This window comes from Octodon degus, unplaced genomic scaffold, assembly GCF_000260255.1.
Source record: "Octodon degus isolate 3935 unplaced genomic scaffold, OctDeg1.0 scaffold00099, whole genome shotgun sequence".
In the NCBI taxonomy this organism is placed as follows: domain Eukaryota; kingdom Metazoa; phylum Chordata; class Mammalia; order Rodentia; family Octodontidae; genus Octodon; species Octodon degus.
This window is the reverse complement of record NW_004524675.1, coordinates 6,940,418-6,963,449: the sequence shown is the minus strand read 5'-3', so window position 1 is coordinate 6,963,449 and position 23,032 is coordinate 6,940,418.

Here is a 23,032-nt window from a genome sequence, read left to right as displayed (position 1 = left end):
TGTGGAAAGTTTTATAGGCTTTTTCGGTCTAGTCAAAAATTTATTTTGAAAGCAAAGTTTTGGATGAAATTGGAGATTATTACATCTATATTTGACATGGGTAAATCAATGTATATCAAGATATAGACAATCAGTGGCCTGCAAAATATCTCAGATACTTTTTATTTCTTCTTAACTGAATGAGTTTAACTTTTCTTCCCCTTAGTATTATCATACACACACATACACACACACACACACACACACACACACACACACACACTAATCCATTGTAAGGGTGCATGTGATTTTATAGGGTCATTGGTAAATTTTACATTTCTATTTCTTAAGTAAGAGATTTCATCATTTCTGGCGAACCAAAGCACTGACAAATTAAAAAACCATTTCATGCATAGAAACTTCCTTTGTGTGCCCCTCTCTTCCTTTCACAGTGCTGGGCCCTGTTTTACACTGGCTCTGTCTCCTAGCAGATGATACTTCAAGGTACTCTAGTCTGTCTGCGACTTCCACTTGCCATTCCTCAAGCACACGGAAAGTGCCTTGCCTGTCATGTATATCCTGAGAGGTTCCTGTTGAGCTAAGCATACGTTACATGTACGAGGACTGCTTTATTGATTGGATGGATGCATGCAAGTGTGCGTAAATGTCTAACTAGCTAGAATACAATTCCCCTTGGCTTAGTAAATGTAACTATTTGGCCTGCGACATCTTTCTTTCTTTACTACATTGGCTATCTTCCCAGAGCTCAAGGGCTGAAGAGGAGTCCTGAAAGCAGCCCAACTCTGGCAGACGCACTGGGGGTTTTAATCAAGACAGTGCTTCCTTGGGCATTAAAATCAAATGCATTGGTTCAAAGAAAGTAGTGTAACCATTTGTAAAGTTATAAAATCAGCATAACTAATGTCCAAGCTGTTTGGGAAAAGGAAGTAGTGAGCAAAACAAAGATTTGCTTAAAGGAAAATGTCTTTCTTAATTCTTTGATGCTACAGTTCATCATAACAATAGAAAATTTAAGTGAAGAATATCTCTTTATTCTACTATAAACTAAACATTGTAAGTCAATCAATGTTTTAAGTTTTCACCCTAATAACATGTCTTCTAAAGTGGGAGTTCTTCACATGACAGGTAGCAAAAGCAATCACATTCTGAAAGAACTCAGGGTACATTTTTCTTTTAATAGCCAGCTTAGCCAAGACAACACACAGACACACAAGCACACACACACAGCTGCTGCTGTGTTTCACAATGTAAAAATCTCAAAGGAGACATTCATGTGAAATATATATCTTGAAATGCTGACTATTCTGGGTAAGTCCATTTGAAATTTCACCAACATTTATTTTACAGATATAAATTTAAAATTATATTATTTTAGTAACACACACATACTGTAGAAATATATTTGCACATAGGTGGTATAAACGTGCATTTGCACATTAATGTCACATATAATATCCACTTAACATCAAAGCATGTCTCATAAAGCGGAAGGAGTGAGGAGTACCTTATATTTCAGAACTTCATGAGTAGTTTCCAAATGTTTGTCTATGGAGGATTTACCACCACAAAATGAATCTAGAGTTTGTAAAACACTTTTATTTATTTAGTTTGGATTCCTAGGTATAGAACCTGAGATAAAGACATCTGTGTGCAAGTTGGTGAGTAAGTGCTGTCAAGTGAGACCAGTAAAACTAAAACCACTGTATTAGAAAATTTGCATATGCCCAATTCACACTTATTCTGTCTGAAGAATTAATATTTTTTAAGACTATATAATTCTCACCATAAATTTCATTTGCTGCATCCTAGTGACTTCTTCTGTTACAATGTTTCATATCAGTTAACAAATAACTTGACCCCATATTAATTAGACATACTGCTTCTTTGATATCTAGTTAAGTCTAGTATACTTGCAAGATGACATACATGTTAGACAAATCGCATGTAATTTGTGAAAATAAACAAAACATACTACAAAATACACCTTACTACAAAAAGTCAAATTTCATACTTTCAGGATGTTATCTGCTAATAATCAAGTTTATATTTTATTATGCAACTATCTCACTTTCAGAAGAGTCAATAAGAATTAGAAATATTACATCCATTCTTTTGTGAGCTTTGTCTTCGGAAGGAGTTCAAATTTGTTTTCTTTTAAAATTTCAGGGTATATGCAAATCCAGAACCCAGAATGTAAATCCTTCCCTCAATTCTGCTCCACACATTCCAATTCCATTTACGAAAACTTATAATAATGTACTAACATGTCAACAATTATTATCCATTGGCTCTTATTTTCAACACATTAGCCTATATTATCTTTTCAAAAAGCTTGATCCCTTTTATTCTTCTTTTGCAAATATTTCCAAAACTCCATATTGCGGGGGGTGGGGGTGGGGGGGAAGGTCAGAGTAGTAATAGTAGCATATTTCCTCCCTTTCCTACCTTGGACCTAGTCGTTTCCTACTCATTCCTGCACCTTTACTCTACTCCGTAAACTGTGCTAATTGCTGGTCTTTAAACATCCTAGTTGTGCTTCTCTGTTAAGGCTTAAGTTAATAAGAGGTGACAGCAGAAACAACACTTGTTTGCTCAGGGTTAAAACTGGGTGGTAAATTGTTACATTCTCACCTACCTTGTCTTGTCTCCTACCTCCAACTGATCTATGAAGAAAAAAATGAAGCTTTTATTTTGAAACCCGGGTCTGTACTCCTCCATCCTTTATATTTGTGATCCTGTTCTACCAGTACCTAAAAACCATTCTGTTGGAAGCGCTTTAGACCACCTCTTCTCATATCAGTATCAACTGATTTTTTTATTCCTGCTCTGCCTTTATAGCAGCTCTTCTATGAGAGATTTTCTTTATCCCTAATAACCACCTTGTGACCCAGTTTTGCTTTTGGAGTCTGATCTTGATATCCTTCTCACAGCTCAGATGTGGCCTCTTACTGATTCACTGTGACATTTTAGTCCTACTTCTGAGCTCCAGTGACTATGAGGGCACCAAGATTTCTTCCTGGTAGAAAGTCTAGACTCCTTTTGTTAATTTTCTTAGTTTTGAACCATTCATCCCACTTTGAGGGGATGGGGTTGTTGCTCATGCTGCTATACATCTTAGATGCTGTCATATGCTGACGGAGCTGGACTCCACAATTTCTGTATATTTTCACATTATTCACAACATCTGCCTTTAGTTTACAACCTAATTTACTATCATTAATGGGACAATTTCCATCACTTTTCTTTCAATAAGTACAACAGAACAAAGAACTCCACCATCTCTTTTAGTTTTTAAAATGCTTAACTTTCTTTTCATCCCTGTCTTTCTCCTCCCCATTTTTAAAAGATGTGATAGCTAAGGTACTGCATATTTTTGTCAATTGTGATAAAAATAGAGTAATTTTATTTGTATATATGCACAGATTATGCTTTCGTTGGCTGTCTCTCTTATTGTGTGAAGTTTTCTAAATTGACTAGAAATTCACTCAGAAAAGCAGGACGTGGTGAATCGGAATATGCTGACAAGAAGAAAGAGCAAAGACTCATACAATTCAAATCTTAATATAACATATGTGCACATGTGCATAGGAGCAAGTACTGATAAGATCGTAAGTGCTTAGCATCCATTAAACATGGATAAAAATGTTTATTCATTGTCCTTAAGATTGTCATTACAAGGGCTGATGATGTAGCTCAGTGGACTAAGCACCTGCCTAGGCAAGCAAAGGGACTGGGCTTTGATCCCTAGTACCATATGCTGCACTGGTCCACCCCTCAGACATGCTGAGCCAGCGACCAAGACCGGACATGGTGGCACAAACCTGTAATCCCAGCACTGGGGAGGCTAAAAACTGGAGGATCACTGTGAATTCAATCTGTATAGTGAGACTCTGTACCAAATACATAAAAAATATTGTCATTAAATCAAAATAGGTATTACTAAGTATAAAACAATGGTTTTACATGAGGGATTATTAGATAATCATAATTTATCACAATTAATTCCACAATATACTATGAATGTAAATATTAATCAAGATAGTTTTGTAATTTGAAGAAAAGTAAGCCTTCTTATGTCTGTTAGCTTACCAATTGTGAGTGCTAATTTTACAACTGTGTGAATGATGAAACTTATATTTGATTAGTAATATAAATAGAAGGGCCAGCCAAATAGCTCAGGGAATTAAAACACTTGCAAGCAGGTGCAGGAGCTGGTGCTCCATCCCCTGGCCTGCAGTGCCAGCTCCGCCCCCGGGGCTCACTAAGACAGCAATTGAGACTAGGCTTGGTGGCACATGCCTGTAATCTCAGCTCCTGGGAGGCTGTAAACAGGTGGATCACTACAAGTCCACTCTAGTAGTGAGATCCAGAACACTCTGTAGACCCTTTCCTAAAATGTAACGATAAATAAGAGTGGTCCAAGTGTAATCATTTATTATTTTAAAAGTTATATATTTATCATGTCCCATTCACTGATTGAGTGAAACAAGACAATATTTCTGCTCTTCTGGATTTAGTGAGAGAGCTGAAGCATTTAAATTTTCTGTATTTTAGAGCATGGTTCATCTACTTGCTGTTCACAGCCAAGGCACTGTGTAAAGGATGAGAGATGACTCCAAGCCCATGTCCAATTCCAACTCCATGAGAGCCAATCAGACTGCTATTTGGGGCTGGGGATTTGGCTCAGTGGTAGAATGATTACCTGGCAAGCTGCAAAGTCTGGGTTTGGTCCTCGACCCAAAAACAAAAACAAAAACAAACAAACAAACAAAAAACCTTCCATAAGACTCCTATTTATCTAAGACCCCTCAACATGGGAGAATTCCAGGAAAATGATAACCCCAAACTGAAGCTTCTGCAGGTTTATACTGCTGGAAATAAGAAGTAAGAACAAAGGACAAAGAAGGACTTTTAAGCAGGAGCTCACGTATGGAGCAGGAGAAGGTCAGGATGGGCTGCTATACAATTACCCTTAGGGAATATATAAGTGACAAATTAGAAAACAGGAGGCACAGGACCACAGCATTGTTTCTCTAAGGCAATACATCTTGATCCTACTTGGGTTTGTGGGCTTGTATCTTTCAACCCATGCATTCTGGGGGGTTTTAGGCACACCACCCCAGAGGCCCCTTATCTCCACATATCCACCTCATACATTCCCCTGGCTGATGCCCCACATCTACTATTAGCTGCATAAACATGAGTAGAATACCTACACGTACTGAGAAAACACCGATAGTAAGGACTCAAACCAAACACCGCTATGTAGGTCTTGACTGTATTTTACCACATTGCATTTAGGCTTTATTGGCAGGACAGTAAATGTAGTCATGATTACAACATTTACACACTGCATTATCTGCTACTAGATGTTGCATCATGACTCTGAGACAAATTAAAAAATTCTAGGGAGGATCACTGTCTCAGCTGAAGCAAGTATCAATCCCAGAGCAGATTAAAAGTAGCTAGAAGCTGACACATGTGAAAATATGTCATATCTTTAGTGATTATAAGGATGTCATGGAAGGAGAGATGTTGTAAGCAATAAAATGCCAAGTAGACAATCTGAATAGATGTCTATTGTAAACAACATAGAAATATATGTATAATTTAATCTTTTCCTCATCAGTATGATATATTGTAAGGAAGAAATATAAGTAAATTAACATTCCTAAAGGACTAACTTCATTTGTGATTCCTTAGATTTCTTTGTATATATTACTAAAGAAATTTAAAAATGATGACTAAAAGTTTAAGGACACATATGATTCCTTGTTATGAAATTCACCACAACATATGGAAAACATGAAGAACAGAACAGAAGTGCCTCTTTTCAGACAGTAAGAGTAGCATTGCCTTGTATTTCTTGCACTTAAATATAGAGGACAGCCAGAAATAGAATAATAAATACAGTAAGTGGCATCTATTTCTGTCCAGGGAAAATATGACTAATATAGATGTACCTGTCAGTGTTCACTAAGGAAACAGATTCAATGCACGATATATAAATATGCAATGATTTTCAAGATCGGCACACGATGGCTGCACACAGAGTCAGACAGGGAGCAACACAGAAGTGCCGTCCATGTTCTGGAGCTCCAAAGGAGGTAGCCAAGGTCAGTGCCTGCAGCTCACTGTAGTGTCACACGTGGGTCCACGTCAGGAGGTTGCAAGGTCTGCAGTGGGGTCCAGGTGAGGGAGAATTACGCACTCCCTTGAAAAAACAGGCTGGGCCCTCCTTCTTCCTTGCTCTTGCATCCACTCAGGGTACCCACCCAGTGGTTGGCCCCCCTCCCACCAGGGTGGATCTTCTCTCTTCATTAAATTACTTCAGCCACATCTAGAGCTATGCTAATCTAATTACTTGGCTGTTTCTTACTGAAATTGTCACCCTCAGTTAACTACTATGATAGAAAGTTTCAAAAGCTGTCCACATTAGAAAGCAAACTTGGAAGTTTACTTCTGCTCCAACACTATCTTTTAACCTCAAGGGAAGAATTGACCAAGTCCGGATAAAATGCCTCTTACTGTACCTCAATTAAGAATCTCAATGCACTATATTCTAATATTGTTAGTTGTTATAATAAATTAATCCAAATTGTTCAAATTTTATCATACATGATAGTTTTTGCTTTTGTCTCATATTCACTTAGAAGGTTCTTATGCATTATATGACAGAAATTGGTATTCAGAATAGTCCATATTTTTATGTAAAGTATTTTACTAATTCCTTCTAAAAGTTGATGCTTTGAATAACAGAAATATTCACTCATTGTTCTTCCATTGAATCTCTAGGAAAAAGGCAGTTGCCCCTTTCAATTTATTACAGTAAAATTAGACTTTATTTCCATTCAGGTAAGACCCAAATTTCTTCAGATCCTCAAGTGATAGGAAACAGGACATTAACACAAGAAAGCAGTATCTATATCACAATGTGGTTTGTTTTATTTGAAATTTGAAAATTTTCCAGGAGACAGAAAGGGAAAGCTTGGCATAAATCATTTAAAATTAGTGGTTTATTTTTTAATGTAGGAAATGTTAGAAATGTTTATTTGATCTTCTGTAACCATAACAAAGGCAATTGCAAATATGGAAGGAAAAAACTACAAATATATTTTAAAGTCACATTTAAATTATTATTTTAAATGGCAATTGATTGGCTTAATACAGAAACATTATTCCTTATATCATAGGCTCTAGATAATTTAAAACTTAAAATAATATAATTTATAATCATTGCATCACACATAAAAGATATGAAAAACCATTATGCTCCTAAGTCCTTAAATTATATTTGTTATAACATTCTCTACTTGCATCTCTTTTTAAAATGTATTTAGCACAGGGTCTCACTACATAAATCGGACTTGTAGTGATCCTCCTGTTTTTCAGCCTCCCAAGTGCAGGGATTACAGGCACATGCACGTCCAGTCTCAATTGCTGTCTCAGTGCACACTGGGAGAGGGGCCAGCAGCACGGCAGGCTGGGGAGCTACTTGCGTCTTTGCTACCTGTCCTACTCTATTTGTCCAGATCTGCAAGCAATTAAATGAATCTACTCAACATCCAACTCACTTGACCTCCTTTTTATACTTAGATTATTCCACACACTCTTCTTAGTGCTTGAAAATGAACTGCTTTCTTTGCACAACCATGCAGCTCCTTCACTGTCCCTGCGAGTTTCCTCACAACAACCCTAATTATGCAGCTTCAACCTTAGTGATCCTCAGATTCTACTTTTTTTGTACTTTTTATTTTTTTATGTTTTGGTTTTCTCCCTCAGATTCTACTGATGGTAAAAAAATAACCTGGATACTTCAGAAACAAACTCTCAAGCTCTGTGTCTGACACTCCACATAAAGTCTGTAGATCTTGTACTAGGTTATGGAAAGATGAATACTTAATGAACAGTCCAAGATAGGTTTTGCAACAGACAAGGAGGATCTGAGAATCTCCAGTGATTTGTTGTTTCCTTCATATTTCTCTTATATTGTTTTTTCTTTTACACTGTAGCAACAGCTCAGGGAAGGAGCTTGGTTGATATTCATTCTAATTCTAATCTCTTCTCTGATATATATAGTCTGAACTTTCTGCAGTTTACAGGGCTCACACATTCATTATTTCAGAAGTTTTTGTTGCTTCTTAACTCCAAGATAATGAAAATAAAATGTATTTAGGGCACAGATTTAAAAAAAATCCAAGATCTATCCCCAAGCTGCCTTTCCAGCCTTCTCTCCTACCACATGGGTATACATACTGTATTGTTAATACCGTAAAATATGCACCAAATTCAGAATATGCTATGCTGCCTACATATTTTTCCCAGGTTTTTGCTCTGTACTTAAATTGTACTTCTCTTCCCCACTCATCCATTGAGACCCTGCTTTCAGTTATTCTCTAGTCTTTTCCTCAGAACTCCTCCTTCCCAATCTATCCTACAATTATTCTTACTGAGTCAGTAAAAATCGCAAGTTATATCTTTTGACCATCATGCATCAGAGAGGAGAGAGAGAGAGAGAGAAAGAGAGAGAGAGAGAGAGAGAGAGAGAGAGAGAGAGAGAGAGAGAGAGAGATTATATTATCCACAGGCCCAGCATTACCATGGAGGAAAGGAATGACTGATGTTTCCTGGTTGCCTTTCCTTCAGCACACCATGCAGAATCATACAGGACAAGTGTTACATGTATACCTTTTGAAATCCTTAAGGGATGGATGCTCTCTCCAAAATAGAATGGGGCTTCCTTTACTATTGCCCCTCGACCCCTCACTCTTGCACATTTTGCCTAACTTCTACCCACTTTCACTAGTTTTTCTTTTGTACCTGCTAGCAATTATGAATATAGCTTCAGGTAGGTTTAACAATATATGGCCTTAGGTCTTACTTACCATACCCTCCACAAAACTTATTGAAATGGAAAAAGGAACTTGAGAACAGACACCTTAAAGATGCTTTACCTCCCCCAGACTGTTGTCATGACTGTATCAAAAAGTAGTTTTCAACCTGGAGAGGTTTCTAGACTAACACCACTCTGGGGAAAGGGTTGAGCAGTGAAACATGGCCTCTCCAGAGACACAAGAGGAAAATACTATGACTACTACTGTTTTTTAAAAATGTAACAGCTAGTGAGTTCCTAACAAACAGTGATTGATCATTAACATCAATGTTCAGGATTGTAGGTGACCAACTGAGCTTTCTGATTCTGAAAGTTCTTGACCATGTAAGTAAAGGGCCGGATGATATCTCAAAAACTTATTTCTGATTCTATTTAAGAATCTAAACTTACAAAGATTTCTTCAGTTCTTAGGTAGCTATAGAATGTAAATTCTCTTAATGAAATGGACAGTTAGGAAGTGAAAAGATTCAAAGATTATTATAATGAGGTTGAAGGTGATGGATACTGTGATACCTGATACATTGTGTCAACTTGGCTGAATCAGCTCTGGCAGATCTCAGCGTGGGGGCCTAGCCCTGCAGGTGGGCAGGGCCCAGGAATTGAAAAAGGCTTCCTGCCGCCCTGCCTGGTTTCCTGCAGTCCCACCCCACTTCCCCTTCCATGGAGAAGTCTCAGTCTTGGAGGAGCTTGGTCTTCACAGCTGCACCACCTTGGAGGAGCTTCGAACTTCACTGTGGAGCGCTGGTCTTCGCAGTCAGCGCAGATGGAAGAGAGAGGCTTGATGGACGCTGCTGCAGCTACTGCTGCTCCTCTGCTCTTCATTGTTTTCTGCCACATGAACTGCTGTTGTTTGCCTTGCAGCCAGGGGAATATGGACTGAACCCTCCAGTAACTGTGAGCTAAATAAACCTTCCTTCATTTTGTGTGTCGGGTATTTGTCCCAGCAAGGAATAAAAAGTAACTAAGACAGATACATTTTTATTATGATGTATCCTTTACAAAAATGAACAAAACTGAAACAAATATATCTGCCTAAGAAATAGATTACAGTATCTCTTAAGACAAAACTGACAGTGTGAAAAAGAGACTAATGAAACCGAAGAGTAAGCTCTAATATTTGAAGAATCTATTGCTGTGAAATCTTGATCTATTTAACATATTATGTGGTAAAAAAGGGCTGAAGAATTATAATGGTCACTTAGATCTCTTTCTACATGTTGTTTGCTTGAGAAAAAAAAAGCAAGATTTGATTCTGTTTTCTTGTGTATATTTAAATAGATTCTGTGTGTCTAAAAAATTTTATTTGACTATGATTCCATGGTGGAGCCAGAAGATATTTGTCAGAGGTTCATGTATGTTAAATACTCATCTGATCTGAGCCAAAGTCTAATTTCATTCTACTAGATTGAAAGGGTCAACTGCAAAGTTCCTAGAGATACAATGGAAGAAGAATGAATGAACTTTTCTGTTAATTAAAGTCCATGCCTTTCCTGAATGTGCATCAGATATCATTAGAGAGTTCTGGAGGTAACAACAATAAAAGAAGTGTGTCTATTCACGATTGCCCTAAAGGTCTCAATGAAGTTTTCTTGCCATCTTTCTCACAGCTTGATAGAGTAATGACGAAGAGGTCGGTGGTCCTGCTTCTCAGCCTCCTGGATAAATAAAGCTAATGAAGTAGAAAAATGATATTGATAAAACTAGCCTGTTTTTTCAGTAACGTATCCCATCAGCTGGAAACTATTCAGTTTTGTGTTTAATCGGATCTGCCTGCAATCATCTCTTCTTGGCTTCCACATACTAAATGGGTGACTTGTTATTCAGCTTAAATAAGCTTAAATATAATCCTTATCTAAGTTCCTCACGTATTTCAAGGCAATGTTCAAAGGGAAAACCAACAATAGCCTTGTTTTTCTTTTAGGATATTAAAGTATTATCTGAATTTTTTATAATCTAATGCAAAAAAACTCTTAGAAATAACTATTTTAGATGATAGCTTCATTATTGTGAATATTGTAATACCTATTTCTTTACATACAACACTAAACCCAAACAAACTTTAGTGAGGTCATATAGACTAATTTATTAAAATGGAAATTGAATTCTAATTCCATAGTAATTAGGATTTGCATGGAAATGTCTTGACAGAAGAGTCTATTTTTTTTTGTTGATGGTATTCTGTGTAACATGAAATTAGAAAAGTGTCTAACATATTGGGACGTAACAGTCCAAATTTGCAGAATATGTATTTTCACCATTGTTTATGCCTAAGACAATTTTTTGTTTAGTCTTTTAAATGTAATTTTAAAGCTCTATGTTATTTTACTAATAAGCAAAATATCTTTAAATCACATTTTCCAAATTATAGAAAAGGGAATTAAGATATGGTTAATCATTTCCAAGAAAACTTCAACATATTCTGCCTTAAAAACATTCAATAGATAAATTATTGACTAGGTCAAAAAAATCCTGAGCTTTATCTTGAAATTCAGCTAGAGAACTGCAAGACCACACCAGTGAGGTCTCGGCATTTCGATTTAGTTTCATGCCAAATCCATTTCTTAAAATATTTTAAAGTTAAGTAAATGTTTCTATGAAAGGCATGTTGTGGTAATATCACAGAAACCTAAAAACTGACACAAAAAATTTTATTAAATATCTAATATAAGGTTGGATAAATAAAAACAACACTCAAAAATATACTTCAACAAATTTCAAACAGATGAAAGCCATGGCAGGGGTGTTATGGTTTGTATCTAGTTCTCCCTGCAAAGTCTCATGGAGTCATGGGGTGGCTTCTGGAGTCTGTGATTGATCATTGTGGATGTGGATGCTGCACCTACTCTGGGGCAGATAAGGAGGGGAGAGGGGTTAGCTAGCTGCCAGAGCTGCTGCCACTCCCTTTTGCTCTCTGCTCTTTGCTGCCACTATGAAAAATTGCTCTCTGCCATGTGCCTTTCTGACTTGAAGCCAGCTGAGTACAGGTTGAACCCTCCACAAACTGTCAGCTAAATAAACCTTTCCTTTCTTCAGTTTGGGTGTCTGATATTAGTCTCAATAAGGAGAGAATAAGAGTAACTGAGACAAAGAGATATTCATTATAATTTTTACAGAGATTTCAATGTTTTTGTAACCTACTACATATTACTTCTGTACATTTCATACCAGGACATTAAATAATGAAACATGAAAATATGTTATGTTAAATAAGAATCAGTGAAAATATCTTTCAATAGAAAATATTTGACAATAATTTTCATCAGAAACTTTTCTACTTTCTATTTAACTTTTGAAAAGTTTCCAATACATTTCATTTAAAATAATATCAAGTATTCTTCAGAGACATCTTTGGCTCAGATTTTAGTTACCCCAAGCTAGCAGAGTAGACACAGGGCTCTCCAACTAGCTCTGCTGTGATATTCAACAATTACTATCTGCATAGTTAGGGGAATTTCTTTAACATATTATTGCAGTCAAATATTAAACAAAAAATGATATATGATGACAAAGTTTAATAAAATCTAATAGGTACTAGAACATAAAGCCTTTGATCCGCAGGTATTATTATTGGCATACTAGAAAACAGCAAACTTACAAGTAGTAGAATATCAAGTATTTATGTTGCTGTTATATGTGTTAAAGTATTGATTTTCAGTTTGTCAAATGTGTTAGTACTGAAAGTGATTCTTCTTTGGGAGCACATGTTAGGTAATAGTTAATAATAATAACCAATAATATTTAATGAGATGTTACCCAGGCATCAAAGTATGCAGTAAGATTTCACACATGAGGGGCATAGGATCAAGATATCTTGTATTTGCAAAGTTCATAAAACAACAAAATAAATGGAACTATAATCAAAACTGTTGTCTAAGTTATTTATAGCTTCATACTTTAGCTAATGTGCTAAACTAAGTATGCAAGACTGAGGTGAACATGGATAACAAGAAAACCATTTTCATCAGAACTTGGAAAATCAGTTATAATCCAAATAGTCAAAAATAATGTGGAGGAAAATTACCAAGCCAGCATCTTCCAAGTTCCATGAATCTCTAATATAAATGAGATTTCTGGAAAGTCCCTGGACTCATAGCAATGCAGATTTTAATGATTTATCATAAATGCACAAATAGCAAAGTCAATGTTTGGTACTCTCAATGACATGATTATATTAAATTATTATTCTGTTTGTTTTAGTAATTTGCTGCCTCACGAGGATGAGAGAGGTGTCAGTTACACATGGGGAAGCAGGGATTTTGGTGGTCTTGAGTTCTAGGTCATCCTGGGCTGCACAATGAGTTCAAGGGTAGACTGAATTACATTGTAAGACTCTGCACACACACACACACACACACACACACACACACACACGCATGCACGCACACATATGGTTTCTGTTTAAGTTCAAGAAATTATTTACAGTAGATGACATACAGACATTAATCATCCTTCAAATATTTCCCCTCAGTTCAAATACACTTACCTGTAGTGCATGCATCTTTATAATGTGCATTTTAGTGTCATGATTTTTCTCATTTATAATTTGCCATATTTTTAAAGACATCTTGCATGTTAAGGAGGATGAAAAATAATTTTCTAATACTTACTTGAATTAGAAAGGTTGCTTTACTATGAGGAATGCTAGTAAAATATACTTATATTTCTCCTATTTGAGACAGAACTATGTAAAACTGAACTGCATAATTTTGATGAACTTTAATACTTATATTTTACAGGATTCAGGGCCTACAAAATAAATTTTATCTTTTTTTTCTTTTTTTCAGAACTGAGGATTGAACTCAGGCCCTTGTGCTTGCCAGGAAAAGGCTTATTCTACTGAGCTATCTCTCCGGTCCCTTACAAAATAAATTTTAAAATGTAAAAATTAGTAACAAAGTGATAAGCAAAGGTGTATGCCCACACATATACGGGTATATATTTTGATGACTTTGCATTATTTCATAAAAACATACTCTAACTACTTGAAATTAATGAGTTTTGGGGCCGGAGAGATGACTCAGTAGAATAAGTGTTTGCCTGGCAAGCACAAGGGCCTGAGTTCAATTCCTGGCCAATCAAAAAAAAAAAAAAAAAAAAAAAAAAAAAAAAAAAAAAAAAAGAAAAGAAAAGAAATTAATGTTTCTTTTTGGCCTAATATAACTTTTAAAAGAGATTCATGATGAAATCAGAAGAAAAGTGATTTATTATTCATATATTGACTCATATATTTATAGTTAATTTTATAAGTAAATTATTCAATTAGTATATTTCATTCTTTTCTTTCTTTTTCTTTTTCTTTTTATTATTATTATTATTTTTTTTTGTACTAGGAATCAGATGCACTTTCCAGGCAAGTACTTGTGCAGCTGAGCTATATATCCAGCTTTCATTTCCTTTGCATCTGTTGAAAACAAATGTAAATTTTCTGTTATTGGAACAAGACATTCTCATCATTGTGTTTTCTACTATTTTTGAGTGTGTTTTCAATGTCATTTTAGGTTATTGGTACAGATTTCACAAGTTCTCTAATCTTCATAATATTTCATGAGTTACCATGTGTTAATTTTCTTTAGTAAATAGGTTGCCTTTCCTTTGCTCTTATAGAATATAATTCTATAGTTTCTTTAAAACAATGTGGGTGCTATGATCATATAAGCTTATAATTTAGTTGCATTCCTCTGATGTGTGTCCACAGTTTCATACTAGTAGTAACTTTTGTTAGACTCAAATGTTAGTCTTTATATGCATGATATTAGTAACCTCATAATCCACATATTTAAAATCATTTCTGTGAATGTTTTTAAATTTACCTTTAGCTAAAATAGTTCAGAAATTAGACAAATCATTTAGCTGCACATATACAAAGAAATTAAAGTTTTCTTTCTAAGTGGCTTTGAGTTTTGCAATCACTTTTTGACTTCTCTGGTAAATCTAAAGCTCTGACAAATTTTGAATCTCCTCTAAAAGTACTTGCTGTTTTGAGATTATCCTTTTTTTGGTTTTATATTTATTTTGTCCATAATGCATAACATTCTGGGTAAGAGGACTGATTTGTTTACAATAAGTTAATTTCCTTTTTTTTTTTTTTTTTGGTGGAACTGGGGATTGAACTCAGACCCTTGTGCTTGCAAAGGAAGCATTTATTCCACTGAGCCAACCCCCCTGCCCAATAAGTTAATTTCCAAATCTCATTTTTGTTTGGTCATATCCTTTTACCATTCTATTTTCAATCTTCATAAATTATCATACAATAGGGGCCAAAATTTACTTTATACTTTTATCTGCTTTCCTTGGCATTCATAATGGAATAGACTAGATATTATCTACAATGACCAAAAGTTGCAAATGGGGCCTGCTTAGGCAAGCACAGAGACCGGGGTTTAATCCTTGGACCACATATGGCGCTGGCCCCACCCACTGGGTGCACTGAGCCAGCCACTGGAGACCAGGCATGGTAGTGTACACCTGTAACCCTAGCACTGGCGAGGCTAAAAACAGGAGGATCACCATGAGTTCGAGCTGTGTAGTTAGACCCTGTACCAAATACATTAAAAAGAGAAAAAGCTGTAAATAGTTATTCATAATTTAGTACAAGAACAACAAAATTCAACAAGTATCTTCAAAATAAAGCAAACACATTAGTATATAGTCATCCAAAACATGCTAAAAGACATTACATTGAAGGAAGATTAAAATAGGCAAATCTGATGGACATGATGGTACATGTCTGTAGTCCTAACACTTGGAAGGCTGAAGCTGGAGGATGATGCATAGTCTGAGGCCAGTCTGGTCTCCGGAGTATGTTCAAAGCCAGCCTGAATTATATAGCAAGACCCTGTCTCATGAAACAGACAAATAAATAAACCTTACTCCACATACAGGGAGTGCATTAAGACAAAAATGTTGTAACACTATATATTTAAAAAGAACAAACCTCAGAATCAGGTCTTCATTTATTTTCATATATTTATCGATAAGAACATCCTAGTGTTTTTCTCTTACATAAAAGTAATTATGCATTAAATATTCTTTGTGATATCTATCATAGTCTTTTTTATCACTTTTATCTTTTTTTAAATGTGATTTCCTACCAATTTCCCTTCACACCAATAAAGTTTTTAGAAATATTTTTATTCTATTGTACATTTTTTTTGTGGAACCAGGGATTGAACTCAAGCCCTTGCACTTGCCAAGAAAGTGCTTATTTTACTGAGCCATCTCACGGCCCCACTATTGTACTTCTACAACAAAAAGTTTACTGTGTAAATAAAATTCATTTCTTCAATTCTTCAAAGTTTTCAACCTAATATACTGCTTTGTATTTTTAAATTAACTGTTATGGTTTGTGTCTAGTTGTCCTCCCAAAGCCTCATGCAGTCATGGGGCAGACTTCTAGAGTTTGTGATTAATTCATCATTTACTGGGATTATGGGTGTGAGCGTTGCTGGGATTTGGGTGTGAGTACTATACCCAGTCTGCTGAAGATAACCTGAATGTGGCTTAAGGTAGACCGACTTGTTCTCTATAGCTATTGTTCCTGCTACTCCTTCCATTTGCTCTTGCTGTTTTCTGATGCCATGAACTGCAGACCTCTTCCATGTGACAGGTAAGCCTTGGACTCAGCTGAGTATGGACTAAAATTCCATAAACTTAGAGCTAAATAAGCCTTTATTTCCTTAATCTTGGGTGTCAGGTACTTTGTACCAGCAATGAGAGAAAAGTAACCAAGATAATAACTATTATTCTTTCATATTTTTTTAAGGCTGACTTGAAGGTTTTGGAGGAAATAAAATTATGTATTAAAATATACTAGATCCCTTTGGTAATTGTTAGTCTGATATATATTATTCATATGCATGCTACTATTGTCCATTGGTGTCCATTGGTGTCCATTGTGTGTGTGTGTGTGTGTGTGTGTGTGTGTGTGTGAGTGTGTGTGTGTGTGTGTGTTTTACTGGGGATTGAACTCAGGGATTCCTTCATGTAGGCAAGCACTCTGTCCCTGCTGTTCCTCAACCCTTTTTCCGTTATGTTGATATAGTCTTACTAGGATGTCCGGCTTGGACTTGGGGTCTTCCTCCTTCAGTCCACCAAGTAGTGTGGATTACAAGTATGTGCTAGCATGCCTTGACCATTAATTAATTCTTTACTTTTTAGTTTATGTTTTTAATCTTCATCCTAAAATCTTTTAAATTATGCTTCAAAAGTTAGTCTGGCTAAACTTTTGATCTGGCTCTGCTATTTGCAATGAAAAGGAATGTCTTTGGAGAAAGGAGATTGCTATATAATGCCATAAATTAAAATGCTTTTATGATACTTTATTATTCTATGAATTTAGTTTTTCAGTGGACTGATCCCTTAATTCTTAAAATTTCTCATCAAAACTACTTACACTGTGTCAAGAAACTAAAGTTTTAAGAATGTTTTTGTTTTGTATGCATCCTATTTAACCCAATTATTTCCCTTCTGGTTATTCGTACAAAAGAAATGAAAAAATCATCCCAAGAGACACACGTGCACCCATGTAGGAAACAATCCAAATGCTCATCAACTAAGGAATGGATTAAAAAGATGTGGTGCTTTTATACGATAGAGAATACTAATCGAGGTAAAAAGACAAACTTGAAGCTTTTGTAGGTAAACAGATATAACTAGAGCCCATACTCAAAAGAGAAATAAATCAGACGTGCTTATATAAACCTTGTATTGCCTCCCTAGTAAGAGCCTGAAAGAGTAAATAAAATTAGAAGGGTGCAACAAATGCTGTGAAAGAAAAAGAAATTGTCCCAAGGGAATGAATAGCAGGGATGAGGTAACTGAGAAAAATAAAAAAGGGAAAATATGTAGGCTAGCATAGCTTGGGTAATGTACTGCTGAGTTCTATTGGTCTATTGAAAGGAATAATTAATGCTAATTTTTATTCTTTTTTACTTTTTATTTTTGACAAATTTTTGCATTTATATATCTGGTCATCTGATAGTTTGAAGACAAGCCTATGCAATATAACAATCACTTTGTATTTCACTGTGTTTTGTAAATAGCATTTGAACCATCATAACGCAAGCCTCCTCAAAGAGGAGTGAAGGGGCAGAAGAAGAATAAAGTTAATTTGTGGTGAATGGCTCAAAAGCAGAGTTTATATTCTAATATTTTTTAAATTGTTAAAAATCCTGACTTGAGATTTTTTTGTTCCTATACAAAGTAGACATTTTCCTAAATGTTATTTAGATAAAATATAAATGTAAAAGGATTTGCTCTACAGTACTGTTTTGGAGACAAGATGCTAATGAATTAAAAGGAATATATATATATATATATATATATATATATATATATATATGTGTGTGTGTTATTGAGCAGTTATAATTCCTTTAACTGATTTTTCCCTTTCTTTCTCCTAGTGTATATCACATGTTATTTTGCCTTAAAATGTGGAAATTTATAAAGAATCTATATGAGGTACATGATACACATTTAAAAACTTTGAGGGAAGTGAAATTGCTAAATGTTTATTGCCTGAGAAATCAGAACAAGACAAAACCAACTGAATTCTTTAAGGTGATTCAAATAATTTTCTCCATCATTAACCCACTAGGAGAAAATAAAAATATAGAAGCTATAGAAACAGTAAAGAAAACAAAATTAATATTTTTTTAAAGCAAGAGCATGAACTGTGAAGTACAGATAGCAAGTGATACATAACCCTATTCACCCAGATGTAAATAGCAAAGAAGAGAACTATGCTTTTTCTGTCTGGCTCCTTCCAAATTCACAAACTGCCAAGACTGATAAAATTTTCTTGGAATACAAAGTACTTCCATGCTGTGCATCTAACATAAACCATTATATCATTTACAGTGGTAGTTCTAAAACTAGATATTTGATGATATTTCTCTTCTTGTCTTCCTTTCCTTCAATATTATCCAGTCAACTTGCTGATGCAAAAGTCTGGGAAATGTCTAATGTAATAAAAAATGTAACACAAAGCCCACAAAGCCAATAAATACCCTCTTTGTCTCTGATGCATGTCAGGAAATTGAAGTAAATAGATTTAGAACTCTAACATTGCAGACTATGAGATTAAAAAGCCATTAGTAATCATAAACCCATTAGAACTCTGGGCACCAAAAGACTGTTATAGAGAAATTTCTTGACCAGAAAAAAAATATTGATATCATCCTTCTTTCATTATTTAATAAAAGGTTTTATTTGAGACTGTATTTAGCATTATACTCCATTGTGTAATATGTGCTTTTAAACAGAAAAAGTTTCATGAGCGTTCTTAACTCTTTTACAAAACTAGACACACCTTTAAGTAAAACCGACATGACTACTTGCTGTACTGAATATTTCATTTAATATATTGAAGAGAGAAAATACTGTGGCTACACTTAAGCATTCCATTAGGTTTCTTAGTCTTTTTTCCTCTCTCCCTGACACTTGCCCATGTGGTATTCACCAACACTTTACTGTGGTGCCTGGTACAAAGAATGTCTTTTGGCTCCTGAAACTAGAACTGTCCTCCTGAACACAAGGCAAAGAGATGCCTACTGGTATTGCTTCTTTGAGGGTTTGTTAAAAAAATTGTTTTGATGAAAAATGAAATGACCATAGTCCAATCTTTTGAGGATAGGATTTGAATGGTATTGACAGGATTGAGGAGTCCAGAAAAAGGAAAGTTCCGGTCACTCATGTAATCTTTGATGTACTAATGGAATGAGACAAAGGTTATAAGAATTTTCAGTATTTTAAGAGAGTGATTTATTCTTAATTTTCAAGTGAGATTTCTGGCACTGTTGCTAAAATTCTAAATCCTTTTGTAAAATAAGCTTTTTTCCACTTATCATATCAAAGGAAATGAAACCTCTAAAGATAAATGTTCACGTAGCATAGTGCATTATTTGCCCCTCCATCTGGATTGTTCTGCAGAAAATGAATTAAAATGCAAATAACATTACAAGGGAAATTTTCTATGAATTGAGAGTTAATTGTTGCCATTGGAGCAATTCTATTTTGTTTTATTAATAATTCACTAAACTGTATGCTTAATATTTTTCTCATTATTTTGCTACATTTTTTCATAACCTGTTTATTACACTTGCAGTTATTTCTTCATCACTTTAACTTATAAGCATTGTGATATTAAATATAGACAAATATGAGCATTTAAAAATTACTCGAATAATTTTGCTATTGGTAAAATGCTTCAGTTTTATTACATTAGTAAGCCACTTGTTGAGAATTAAATTTTTATCTTTCAACAACCTATGTCAAAATTATCGTTAAAGTAATCCAACTTGGAGTTCAAGTAAAATATTTCTTTGATTAGCAAATTACTATGTATTAGAAATTATATAAAATGGAAATATCAAAAAGTGACTTTAAAAACTATGCCTGCTTCATGAGAAATTACTATTTATACTTGGATGTTTAAAATTAGAATTATTAGTTCTTGTATTAAACAGGCAAAACTTTTATTTGTACATATCATTACTTATATAAGTCATCTATGAAGACAACAATGTGCAATGTATTAGTTACTGTAACTGTCCTACTAAGCTGTTTTGAAACTGTCTCAATGTAATTTCTTTCTCAATCAAATTAATATAAAAATTATATAAGTCATACTCCTAACTAAATGACATTAAGATTTTTAATTCCTGAGATTGTTGGGAAAAGTGACACTTTTTCTGCGACCTGTAACTCACGTAATTTCCTAGAGGTGGTCTAAGATAACAGTGTTGTTTTAGAAATGTTACAAATGGAGTGGTCAGGAATTGGTTTCCAGTCATGAGTAAGAAGCATTCTTTTTTAGGTACCCTGGGCTTAGCTCGAGACTCAGGAACTGGGGGCCCCTCCCTTAGCAGGCTGAGTCCCTTGGCTCTGGCCTAAGGTGTAGCCAGACCATTACACATGTACTAACTACACATAGGAAGTGAATTGGATCTTCTACCTCTTGGAGCATGACAAATTGGCTCTCCACTAGTTAGAAATAAACAAAACCCAAAGGACTTTTGAATAAGTACCATGAATTTTCAACTTGTTAACCCTTTTCATGTTATTTGGTTTAATTATCATGGGTTTAAATAAAATAAAATCATAAAACATACATGTATCTATTCTGTTAAAACAAAATACATTAGATAAAAGTGTATTTCCCATGTGAATTATCTCAAATGCTGTATCTATTTCAAAACATTGTTTCTTTCCTTATTAATTGAAATGTTATTTTGCTGCAGGTGGTCTCTGTCTTAAATATTCTGTTGAGTAATCTAGAGATTGAAGGCAATATTCCATATTTGTTAAGAAAACATTTAAAAAGCAGGCAGGTGTGGCATAAGATTTTTCAAGTCTGACCACTAGCCCTACTAATTATTGTATATGTGATTTTGAAAACCTTTGTTTCACCTTGTCCTCATATATGAAAGGAATACTCCTAAGATCATAAGGTCTTTGTAAAGATCAGAAGTAATTGGCACACAAGGTCAATGAGAGAGTTCAGTGGACCAAGCACCTGCTTTGGCAAGCATAGGGACCAGGGTTCGATTCCCGGCCCTGCATGCCCTGCCAGCCCCGCCCTCAGGGTGCACTGAGCCAGCACCTGAGTTCAGATGTCGTAGCACACACTTGTAATCCCAGCACTGGGGAGGCTGAAAACAAGAGGATCACTATGAGTCCAAGTTACGTAGTGAGACCCTATACCAAATATGCAAAATTTTTTTTTAAATTTTATTTATTTATTAGAGAGAGAGAGAGAGAGAGAGAGAGAGAGAGAGAGAGAGAGTGGTGTGTGTGTGTGGCCAGCTCAGTCCACCAGGGGGCGGGGCTGGCTGGCATGTGGTGCTGGGGGATCGAACCGCGGTCCCTGATGCTTTGCTAAGCTTGTTCTAAGTAGGTGCTTTAGACCACTGAGCCATCTCTCCAGCCCGCAAAATTTTTTAAAAGGAAGTAATTGGCACCTATATTGTTAAAAATAAAACATAAATATGGATAAAATTTAGTGTACATAAATAGGTATTCAGAAAGAACAACATAATCTGGTTTCAAGAAAATATTGTATTACAATCTGTTTAAAATACACTTTCAATATTTGTCAAGATCATAACTTGCTTTTGGTCAAGTTAACATAGCTGTCAGATGACACATATGCACCATGTCATATGACTTCATGGTCTAAGACTCTTTGCTTTGGTTTTTATTTCAGCCAGCATAAAAGCCATTCATACAATGCTCATGGGGTCTTATATTTCCTGTCATTTTCTCCATGTACTCGCTGCTGCTTGATAAAAACTAGATTTTGATTATGTTTCCAAAGGAAACATGAGCTTCTACCTCTGGCCTATAAGACTTGCTCCCCAAGTTACTGTATAATTCATTTCTCTACTTCCTTGAAGTGTTGTTGTTGTGCTTTTTTTGTTTTGTTTTGTTTTTTTGTATTTTAAGGAAGGGCTACAGGGTGTTCAGGGTCTCTCTACTAGATCTAACTTGTAGTGATCCACCTGTTTACAGCCTCCTAAGAACTGGGATTACAGGCACGCGCCACTGTGCCTAGTCTCAATTGCAGTCTCTGCGTGCCCCGAGGGTGGGACCAACTCGGTAGGATCTAACCCCAGGTCCCTGTGCCTGCTTGCAGGCACTTTAACTTTCTGAGTTATTTGGCCTGCCCTTCCTTGAAGTTTTGAACAAATATTGCTATTCCCGAAAACTGTGTTGACTCATTATATAATATTTTTAAAAGTCCATCACACTGGGGCCCCATTTTTTAATCTTTGTTAAACTGAACCAAAGTATAAATCCAAAAAGAGAACAGTGGGCTGTTTCCTTCTCTACTTCTCTAAACACCCCTGATACATAGGAGGGACTTCACCGAGTAGAATAAGGGTTGCCTGACAATTACAAAATCTAAAGGAAGAATAACCAAAGAAACATAAGTTTTCTCCACTCCAGGAAAAGACCTCCCCAGCTGCTCCCATGCTCTCACTCTCAGAGTTATGAATTTCTTAATTTCACAGTGTTAACTTTCAAGACAGATGGATCAGCTTTAGCTCTATCTACTCAGTGACCATGAATGTATTTTAGAAAGGAGGGGAGAGAAAGCCACCCTACAGCCACGGTTGCAGACACTAAAATTTAAGGACT